Source organism: Microcaecilia unicolor, chromosome 14 (genome assembly GCF_901765095.1).
Source record: "Microcaecilia unicolor chromosome 14, aMicUni1.1, whole genome shotgun sequence".
Lineage (NCBI taxonomy): Eukaryota > Metazoa > Chordata > Amphibia > Gymnophiona > Siphonopidae > Microcaecilia > Microcaecilia unicolor.
The window spans coordinates 5,987,429-5,999,735 of record NC_044044.1 but is presented as its reverse complement, the minus strand read 5'-3'; positions in this window follow the sequence as shown (position 1 = coordinate 5,999,735).

Sequence of the window (12,307 nt, the reverse complement as noted above, 5' to 3'; positions counted from 1 at the left end):
CGCACACCCTTCTTCCAGCCAGATATTGTCATCTAGTAGCAAACTATTCAAACAATATATAAACAAGTATTAAAACTACTTAGCTTAGATAGGGTGTGGATGAATCTACTGGTCGTCACTCAATTCCCAAGTTGTAAATACAGCGCCAAAATTGATATTGGTTCACAGATGCTGCACTAAATTAGCGGTTACTGTAACACTTTTTAATCTGAATCTGTGCAAAGGTGAACAGGGAACAGGGAATTTTGAAAATTCACCTTTGCATAGATTCAGATTAAAAAGTGTTACAGTAACCGCTAATTTAGTGCAGCGTCCGTGAACCAATATCAATTTTGGCGCTGTATTTACAACTTGGGAATTGAGTGAAGACCAGTAGATCCGTCCACACCCTATCTAAGCTAAGTAGTTTTAATACTTGTTTATATATTGTTTGAATAGTTTGCTACTAGACGACAATATCTGGCTGGAAGAAGGGTGTGTGATGATGTAAGCAATGTGTGTATGTGCTTCTCAATTCTTTGGGTCACAGTAACACACCAAAACAACTGAGCACAAAATTATCTATTTAAATAGTGGTTATTTTTTATTTTTATTATTTTTTACATTTTTTTGAGTTTGCACAAATTTATATATATTTTAAGTATATTGTTTTGAATTATGGTTTCTGAATATATTCATCAAAAACAAAAGTTAACCAGATAGAGTTATGTGCATAGATTATTTGGGATAGTTATCAGGAATTATGCATCTTAGTCTGCCTCAAGTCAGAACAGCCTTCACCTTGAATAGCCTTATGTACCAAAGTTTATAACCATACCAATGAATGACTCCATCCCTGTTTCTACTGTACTTATTGATCAATTTTGAAACACACCTGTTTGCTCATTCTTTGTGGCTGAACTTACAATTTTGAATTTAAGGTATTATACACCTGTAGTTTTTGATTTAAAATGGGAGGGGAGGGGTGAGGTGCAGTTGGGGTATTCTGGGACTAATATCATTGAGAAATATACTAGTCAATATTCAACCTGTGACAGTTAGCATTTTCTACTTCTGGCTGATTTATACTCAGATATCTGATGTTGACTCCTGTCTGAGTACTAGCATTGAAGAGTTTTGACATGACCAGGCTTCTGGTGCCCACTGGCACTTATTTGGGTCCTGGCAGATATTCAGAAATTACCCAAATACTTTTGCCGCAATATTGATTTGAATATACTGAAAGGGATCAGGGGAGTCCCCTAACCCACCCCCTTTGGTTTCAATCCCCCAAATCCCCCCATTCTAATCCCCTGCACCTGAGCACATCCCCACTTGAACCCCCTTCTGATGTGGTACCCCCCTTGGTTCTGATCACTCCCCCATTTATGATCCTACTTTACCACTACATTCTGATCCTCATCACCTCAGCATCCCCAGAAGTGCATTAAACTGCTGACTCTGTAGACCCGGACGTTGAAAATGTCATTCTATTATTTACATATGCACATAAATGTTGCCATACTAGGACGGACCGAAGGTCCATCAAGCCCAGCATCCTGTTTGAACAGTTGCCAATCTAGGTCACAAATACCTGGCAAGATCCCAAAACAGTGCAATACATGTTATGCTGCTTATCCTAGAAATACTGTCAAAATTATGGTGGCGATAATCTACCAAAAATATATCCAATATACAACCAATCAATGGTAAAGTTCAAATAGTGCCAGATGGTCACAAGATTAATTTGTTTTGGGGAAATCTCATACAGTCACTAGGCACCTCATTTGTTTCCAATCTGGTATGCCTGATCGCTGTGACAATTATAATCATAGACGGCCCCCAACCATCCATAACTACTAAAAAAAATTTTAGCTACTTTTTTTGTTGCTTATTCTGTGATTATCGTGAACCTCTCAGTTTCCACTTATTCTGCTTTAGTGTAAGAATCATGTGACCAATATTGTATCAACAAAAATATTATCATTAATTGTAGCGGAGATGACTTATATATATAACACTTATCTGTGTGTGTAATCGTGTGCAATCCCAGGAGTAATCAATATCCCGACAGGTGCCTATTTCGCTTCAGTGCTTTATCAAGGGAAAATGCTGCGCATGCAAAACGGGAAAATATTAGCTCAAACTCTGTCCATATGGCACACCCACTCATGTACATTGACTCGTGGTGGGTGTGCCATATGGACATCCACAGAATGAGCCCCAGAGTTCCGCCGCAACAAGCCCCCTTTTTAAGCTAAAAGTTATCCAGAAATGTGCATGGAGATGCCATCACACTCTCTTGGTTCAAGAAAGCAAACCACTGGCCAGGTGACTTATCTCTCGAACCTCAAGAGTACCTGCCCCCTTTCTGCAGAAGCTGGCTTCAGGGACATACATTGTTCTTGAGAGGTACCTTATCTCATTCCTTCCAGCCTGTTCTTTGAGATATACCAGACAATTAAAATACAGAAGAGTTTAAAATGTATTATCGATCAAAGTAAGACTGAAAAGCAATTCTTAATATTTTCCATCATGCCACAAGTGTTTTCAGGCTTAGAATTGATGTAGGCATCCAGATTTTAATATTCAATCACTTTCAATAATATCAAGAGTTGTTTTCATTTTTCCTTAGAGAACATTTACATCAAGGACGCATGGAAGAAATAATCTCTCCGTTGGCATTTTTGGGATGCTGCTTTCCAATTAAATGTCCCTTAATGTTCAGATCAAGCCTGAGCATAATAATGTAACATTTGAGAATAAATATACAGCCTAGCAGTCCAGCACCGGAAGCCAGGACGGAAAATATCTCCACAGCCACCGTGTATTTGTCTTTGGTGTTCAGGTAGGTAGGGATGAAGGACACCCAGACAACGCAGAACACTAGCAGGTTAAAAGTGATAAACTGGGCAACATGGAAACTATCTGGCAACTTCCTTACTAGGAAATCCACTGTGAAACTGACAAGAGCCAAAAAGGCCAGGTACCCAATCAAACTATTACATACAAACGTAGACCCCTGATTACACTGTAGAATCATCTTCCCAGTTACAGACTGTGTATCACATTCATGGAATGGAGGCGAAATGAGCAGCCATATATCCTATATTCTAAATATGGTGGTTTGGTTTGTGTGTGCAAATTTGGTTATGCACCCAATTTGTGCGTACAACTTAATTAAACAATAAGCCAATTAGTATTGATAATAGGCATCCTAGGAAACAATTATTAGCACCAAAAAGGGGAAACACAAATGGGAGGGTTATGGGCAGATTGGTGGTATTCCTATAATTTAGGCTCATAGTTATAGAATAAGAGGAATATGCACCTAATTTCAGTTAGCATGCACCATGCACAATGTTTCAGTTGGTAGCAATGGCTGCCCCTAAAGTTAGGTCTGATTTCCGGGTAAAAACATTATTCTATAAACCATGCCTAACTTTAAGCAAGGTTATGGAACAACACTGAGTATTATTGCTTTCAGTGCCAATTTATTATTTTTTAAAATGTATTTTATTTTGTTGATGCTTGATACATCGCAACTCTTAATAGTATTTTGAAATGGTTTACAATTATAAAATCCAAGGAAGAAGAAAAAAAATCAACTAATCTGAAATTACATTAAAATAGCTAAGTTTTAAGAAGAGTTTTGAATTGTGTAAGTGGGGAATTTAATCCGAATGCCAGTGAAAGGTTATTCCAAAGCTTTGGTACTGTTTAGGAGAAGGCTGTCTCAAAGGTGATGTTTAAACAAAGCTGTGTTGGAGAAGGTAAGTGAAGAATTTGGGGGTTAGCGGAGAGTATGAGATGGAATGTATGGTATAAGAATAGTAGGTAAATAGGCAGGTGCAGATAAAACCCCTGGGGAACCAAAGTGAGGAGTTTGTATTGTATAGATGCAGATAAAGGGAGCCAATGATCTAAGCAGAGGTATAACATGATCAAATTAGTGTGCTCTATATAATAATTTGATTGCAGTAGATTGGGCCAGTTGTAAATGTTTAAGTGTGGATAATGGTAATGTAGAATATAATGAGTTAAATTATTCAATATGTGTAATAACTAAAGAAAGAATTAAAGTATGGAGTGGCCTAGAGGTTAGCGTGGTGGACTTTGGTCCTGCGGAACTGGGTTTGATGCCCACTTCAGGCACAGGCAGCTCCTTGTGACTCTGGGCAAGTCACTTAACCTTCCATTGCCCCATGCAAGCCGCATTGAGCCTGCCATGAGTGGGAAAGCGCAGGGTACAAATGTAACAAAAATAAAAAAGATACTATTGGACATTCTACATGGAATGTTGCTATTCCACTAGCAACATTCCATGTAGAAGGCTGCGCAGGCTTCTGTTTCTGTGAGTCTGATGTCCTGCATGTACGTGCAGGACGTCAGACTCACAGAAGCAGAAGCCTGCGCGGCCACATTGCTGATCTGCAAGGGCCGACTTATACATGGAATGTTGCTAGTGAAATAGCAACATTCCATGTAGAATCTCAAATAGTAGCAACAGTGGAAGAGTGGCCAAGTGGTTAGGGTGGTGGACTTTGGTCCTGAGGAACTGAGTTCGATTCCCACTTCAGGCACAGGCAGCTCCTTGTGACTCTGGGCAAGTCACTTAACCCTCCATTGCCCCAGGTACAAATAAGTACCTGTATATAACATATAAGCCACATTGAACCTGCTATGAGTGGGAAAGCGTGGGGTACAAATGTAACAAAAAAAAAGATGAGGTGAAAGAATGTTGTGCTAATCTAACACACTGGAATGCATAGAAAGAGGAGTGTAGTATTTAATCTAATTGTGGTTTAAATGCCAGTTTTTGATCAAATATTACCCCTAAAATCCTAACTTTCTATGAAAAAGGTAAAAGATATCCTTGAAGGAAGTGTGAGTACTTGGCAGTAAGGTTTTAGGTGCAATATATAGAATTTAGTCCATATCACAATTTCACGTAATGAGCAGAGAGTAACTAGAAAGCTGGACACACTTGGCCCAACCCATTTTCTTAACCTGCTGTTGGGTTTTGTAGCAATGAAAGTGATCACAACAATAACTCTATCTTTTTTTAATCTTTATTATTTGCTTGTGCTATTTCTGCAGGTTACCTCTGCAAGAAGACAGTTTTAGTGATTGCTGGTGGTGTCTATATGATCTGGAAAGGCAGTCATTAGACTACTAAAGTTAGCTGTGCTGGAAATCAGTTTTAAAGAGAATACCCTCTCTTCAACACTATTGAAGATTGCTGATGTTGTCCACATGATCTGGTAAGCATACTTCAGGGGGGAACACTATAAGTTTAAAACTGTTAGCAACATGAGCTGTGGGTATGAGTTGAAGGAGTGCTCCAAAAGAGCAGGTCTTGCTCCTTGTGGCAAGCTCTGGGGGGGCAAGAGAAGGGATCAGGATAGAAGGTTGTTCCCACAGTTTGTGAGCATGTCAGATGGTTTAAATTTATTATTGATAATTAGGTTTTTTAACATGTGTTTAGGAAATTCTATTATGTTTTGTTGGGGAAGGAGGGTGGAGAGATTTGGTGAGCATAAGGTTTATGGGCTAGGTAGTTGGTGGTTTGTGAACACTGGAGGGGTAGTTTAGGTCGGGATGATTGGACAAACTGTAAAATGGATTGTTAAATTGCAGAGAACAAAGTCACAGCGAAGGAGACAAAGTGGATGATGTCAAAAAACTTCTACTGGACACAGAAAAGTTCACAGTAAAAGTTTATTAATAAAACCTGGATTCAACACGAGTCGTGTTTCGGCCACTCTGGCCTGCCTCAGGAGTCCCCGTATTTTATCACTGTAATATTCCCTGGAAAACAGTTTCAACGTTTTTCAGATGATGCCCGTCCTTGCGAGACGACGCATCTCTAAGACAAGGAAATTGATTATTGATAGCTTTTTTGAGCTGCACATTTTCAGAAGATCGTCTTTTGTTCCAGGGAATATTACAGTGATAAAATACAGGGACTCCTGAGGCAGGCCAGAGCGGCCGAAATACGACTTGTGTCGAGTCCAGGTTTTATTAATAAACTTTTACTGTGAACTTTTCTGAGTCCAGTAGAAGTCTCTTGGCATCATCCTTCGCTGTGACATTGTTCTTTGGTTTTACCGGTGCGAAGATTCACTTTCTTCTGTGTTTGTTAAATTGCAGGTCATTGCGAGGCAAATCAGCTATGATCTCAGATTTGATTTTGGAGCAGAAATTTCAAATGTTGTTTCTTACAGAAACATGGCTTAGGGCAGGGGAAGATTCTTATTTGTGGCAAGGGGTTCCCCTGGGGTTTTCAGCCTGAGTGAAATACGGCAGAATAAAAGAGGTTGTAAAAATAATAAGATGTAATAAAAAGGAAAAGGGGAAAGAGAGGATATGCTTTGGGGGAATTTCATTATCCTGCAAGGTAAGGTTTAAGGACATGTGCTCAGAACATAAAGACCAAATATTTAACTTTAAAAGGTTTATTTACAATACAGGAAATGCAATAATATTAAAAAGAGGCAGTTTTAGTGATTTTACACAAGGGAAATGTGCTACAAGATTAGAAACTCTGAATTCTAAATGAGGCTGGATTAATAGTAACTCACTTTGATGGAGGCTGCTGGTTGGAGTGATGAAGGATGTCCTTGCTGGAAAAGAAATCTTTTTGTTGCAGAGTTGTTTCTGGAGCCTGGAGAGAGTCTTATCTTGGATGTGTGTAAAGTCCAGTAAGGCCCAGGGATTCAGTGAAGGTCCACAGAGGTGCAGATCAGGAAGCAGCAGAGAGGAAAAAACAGAGAGAGATCTGAAAATGTTCCAGGGTTTTATATTTTCTTGTTGGACCATAGGCTGAAGCCAGGTGGGGTGCACTCGATCCAATGAAAACTCAGGGATAGCCAAAAAACTGTTTTGAGATGGAGCATGGCAACCGGTTACATGTTTTAATGACATCATAAGAGTTTCTGTCTGGACATCTGCTGGTAGATACACAGATATCTAACAGAAGTAAAAGAGTCATTGTCTAGTGTAGGTGTGCTTCTTTTGTCAGATTAGGTGGAGTTTTGCTGTCTTTTGTTAACTCCAGTTTCTGTGATTGCTGTCAATTTGCAGATTTGTGTTCTTTGGAGATGTGGTGATTGACTGTAAGTATCCACCTGGCTAGCTTTTGTTATCAGTAGTCTCCAGGGGGAAGGTGAAAGTCAGAACTGTTTATCTGATACTGCCCCAATAAGTCTTTGCAGCTGTGTGTGTGTGTATATACAGTATATATATATATATATATATATATATATATATATATATATATATATATATATATATATATATATATATACACACACACATTTGTATCTGATTCCAGCAAAATCATTAACTCTGAAAATTCCTTATATCATGCTACACATTAAGTTCTAAGTTCTGGAACAATCTAGAGTATAGAATCTAGAGTATAGAACTCATATCATGCTACAAGGGGATGGTTTAGTAGGAATTTTTGCGGATTGGTTGTTTTGGGCCCAGATCGGCAGTGAGTTTCTACCGTTTGCCGAGGTTCTAGTGGTCCAGATATAGTGGGCTAAACCATTTTTATGCCATTGTTTTATTGCCCATCTTCTTTAGGTATCAAGGGCTGGGAGTGGATATTTCAGAGTATGGCTGTCAGTGTGCATTGTGAATCTGATTGTGTTTAGGTGATTTTAATGTGCATTTGAATGATCACCAGAATAGTAAGACACAGCCATTTTTGGTATGTATGGATGATTTGGGCTTCAGATATTCGAAGCAGGGACCTACTCATGTCTTAGACTATATGTTGTGCCTGATTCTTATTGGGCTGGATTTTGAACATTAGTTGACCCATTTGGGTGTGTTGCCATTGTTGTGGTCAGTCCATTAAGGGGTCTTTGCTCCCTTGCATTTGAGGGAAGGGGTTAAGTTTAAATGACGCTGATGAGCGTACTATTAGTTCAAGATTTTAGTGCAGTAGATCTGGATTTTTTGGGACCCCCCCCCCCCACACACACACCCCCTTGATGAATTTGAGGACTTTTCCTTGGGTCTTTCTTTGGAGGAACAGGTGAGTCTTGGAATGTAACGTTGTACGATTAGGTTCATAGGATATATCCTTATAGGACTGTGAGGAAGGGGAAGAAGGATAAAAACCCATTGTACTATGATGCATTGATTCTGTTGAGATGTCAGTTATGAAGGGCAGATAAAGCAGGTGTTATATTTCGTTGATTAAGGGAACAATAACCCCGCATATGAAATGTATCCAATTTTGAAGACAATTGAGGGTTCTAAGATTAGGGATTTGCAGCCTTCCCCCAGAGTGAATTTATTGGCAGAGTTTTTTTGTCCAGAAGAATGATTCACTGTGTACTGGGCCAGGGCCATAGGTCTCAGTATGTTGTATGACAGTGGAGGCTGTAGCACCGGGAGATTGGACTGTATGTCAGATTCCAACTTGGGAGGAGTTTATATGGAGTTTGCAAGATTTGTGAGTGGGTGACCAGTTAGATCCTGTTCCTTTATCTTGGTTTAAACATCAATCTCTTGACTTGTTACCTTTGGTACATGGTTTTGTATGTATAAGTCTGGAAAATGGGTTAATGCCTTTCCTGTGGAAGAGTCCAGTGGTGCATTTGGTTTTGAAGTGTGGATCCAAGGACTCAAAGGATGTGGACAACTATAGGCCTATATCTAACTTGTACCTTATGGCCAAGCTAGTGAAGCGGGTAGTATTTCGACATTTGGTAGATTATTTTGATCAGGTAGAGGTTTTGAGTCCATTTCAGTCAGGTTTCTGGGAAGGTTATGGAACTGAAACACTGTTGACCTTGCTTCTGAGTAATGTGTGAGAACAATTGGATAAGGGATGATAGCAATAGCAATATCATTGAATTCAACGGCACCTTTTTACATTCTTTTTTCTTATTTTTTTTATTTATAGGTTATGAAACAAGGGGAGAAACCACTGTATGTATACAATTTTCACATTAGGCTCATATAAAAGAAATCATTGAATTTGAATATAGAAAGGAAGAAGATGGGTATACATTAGCAAGGGAAGAGGAGATATGGATGGAATTTATGGATAAGAGGAAGGAGAGCAGTAAGAATCTAGAATTGACCAATTTTTATGGAAAGCAGATAGAGAACCTTTTTTTCTGTGCTAGTATTTCTTCATACTTTCTAAACTGGCATATATATCCCCACCATTCATGGAAAGATATATTAGCATAATTTTTTCAATGGAGAACAATAATATGAATGGCAACTATGATCAACAAATTAAACAATTCAGCATTTTCAGAGGTGATAGAAATGCCAGGAGAGGAGGGATGTAAGATAATACTTCTATAAGTGAGATTATCTTCTACAGAAAAACAAACAAACAGATTTAATCTTATCCCATACTTGTGACCAGTATGAGACCAAATTTGATCAGTAGAAAAGCATGTGGGAACGTGAACCAATGACAAGTTCTCAGACATCTTAGCTAGTTTAGCTGGAGTTCTGTAGGCATTATGCATGATGAAGAATGAAGACTAGAACTGCAGCACAGAGAAATGGTTTCATGGTTTTAGTCCAAAAGAGATTCCATTCAGTTGGTGATAAAGAAGTATTTAGTTCTTTTCCCCAGGCTGAAATGAGGCTATCACTTTGATGATGAGATGTGATTTGGAGCAATTTGTATACCTTGAAGGCGGATGTGGGAGCCATGAGCAAGATGTGACAAAGGGATGAGAATTTAGACAAGGTGCACAGTCTTTGTTATGGAGATAGGAAGAGGGAAACGACAGTTTTAGAAACAAGGTTCCAGTAAATCACATGATGAGAAGGGATATCAAACTTTTTACATAATACCTTAAAAGAAATTATGTTAACATTTTACAATAATTTAGAAGGAGCTCATAAACCTTTAGAGCACCACATTTTGCAAATTTTAGGAGGAATAGTGCATTTCCTACAGGAGAGACTTCCCTTTTAACCACTGTGGTAAAACCACGGCGTGCATAAAAAACACAGTTTGACACCAGCACAGGCCCGCTTTTGCCACAATTTGGTGAAGGGGGCTCATAACTGGCTATCTGCCAATTTTTAAAACTGGTTTAATGGCAATATTTGGCCACCGTAAAAACCTGATATATCTTTGGGCAGTTTAAATATACACAGCTAAGTCTGAATATCAACTAAGCTGGTTATCTTTAAACTGGCCAAAAATAAACTGGATATTCAATGCCAGTCACCAGAAATAGCCCAGCATTGAATGTCCAGTTTTAATGCTTACCACGGGAGTTAGCTTGTCTAACTCCGATGGTCTGAATATCGGCCCCATTATCTCTAAAACCCAACACTTACATAAACAACTTTGCAAAATCTGGCACCTATCTAGTCTTTCAGACCAAACATTGACACAGACCATGTTTCAATTACTGCATCAGGGAGAGGTCCTACAAATACAAAAACATCTATATCAAATATGTGGAAGTACCATTCAAAAATTATATTTTGATATATGCATATATACACTCTATTAAGTGCACAGAAAACTTTAGATACGTTTTTGATAATAAACTATAAGAGATTGCTGAATAATTATGAGAAAGTTTTGCAATTTGATAGGGTGAAAATGATGTCTAAATATATTATACTAAACAAAACAAATGCAGCTACCTCCACAACTCCAATAAAGATGTCACGCCTGTGAGGCAGCACTTTACAAAACCAGAACACTGTACCAGTGACTTCATGGTAAGAATCCTAAAAAGGAACTTTAAAACAATACAGGAGCGTAGAGACCTTTGAAGTCAGAATGATTAAATATTTTGACACTCAACAGACAGGACTTAACAAAGATCTGGGTTTTCTAGCCCATTATAAATCATAAAATTGTACTGCTTTGTTACCCTCCTGTCTCCATGCATATCTCCCTGTCCCTCATCTACCCGACTCTTCCTATCTCTCACCTATCCACCCCCATCCTGTTAGACTGTCACTGGAATGCTTTGATGTTTCACTTATATATACTGTTATTTACCAACATTTGCTTATTTCCGGTCTGACAAAGAAGGGCAACCTTCGAAAGCTAATCAAGAAATGTATTAAGTTATGTCCAAAAATATATACTGTATGTCATCTTATTTTCTTTTCCATGTTTTATTTTGTTTTATTTTTGATTCACTCTTTATGTAATTAAACTCTGGAATTCGTTGCCAGAGAATGTAGTAAAAGCAGTTAGCTTAGCAGCATATAATGTATTGTACTGTTTTGGGATCTTGTCACAATGTGCAGGAATGGAGTGATCCCTTGTGCCAATCCGAAGGCCAGCAGTCAGAAATCCCCATGCTTCACCTGCAGCAGCCACCATTCCCCAGCGGTTGAGCCCCTGGGTTCAGATGGCCAGCAGGACTTGGAAAGTGGAATGAAAGCAGGACTCAGGAGATGACAGAGACAGACAAGTAATCAGCAGAGGTCAGGTCCATTCTCAGCGACAGGGCAGGCAGCAATACAGTGAAGTCAGGTCCAGACACAGAGTCAAGGCAGGCAGCAACCCAGCGAAGTCAGGTCCAGGCACAATGTCAAAACCAGGTAAAACAGGAATAATCACAGCAGCAATGCACCAGATGCCAGGAAGAAGTAGCTGAGGCAAAGAGAGGAGGGAAACTCTTAGTTTTAAAGAGAAGACATCTGACATCAGAGTAGGCAGGCCCAAAGTGTAGGTGTGTCCAAAGTGTAGGCGAGTCCAAAGTGTAGGCGCATCCAAACTGTAGGCGAGTCCAAAGTGTAAGCGCCCCCTAAGTGTACGAGTGTCCAAAGTGTAGGTGCACCCAAAGTACAAGCATGCCCAAACCGGAACTGAAGGGAGAAGTGTATGTTAGCCTCTGTCTCCAGTCAAATGTTCCAGGTAAGTGACAGATCTTGCCAGTCACATTTGACCTGGATTGGCCACCGTTGGAAACAGAACACTGGGCTTGATGGACATTCAGTGTCTCCCAGTATTTCAACACTTATGTACTTATATGTCTAGCCTTCTGTCTAATGCCTTGAGATTTGAAATGTGAAGGAGCCCAATTATGGAATATGCTTTGAGTACAATGAATAATTACTTTCAGTATCAAAAACAGTTGAATTTTTTAAAATTGAAGATGGTGATAGTAATGGTGATTTAGTGGTGCCAAAATGATTTTACAGTTTTTAAGCAGTTTTTAATTTTAGTGTAGGACTTCTCTTTCTTGTAGCTATTTTTGATTTTTATGTGTGGAATGATGTGAACTGTGCAATATCTATGATAGTGCGGTATATCAGCTGTGAAATGAAATAAATAAATATTGGGCCAGTTAGACTGTTT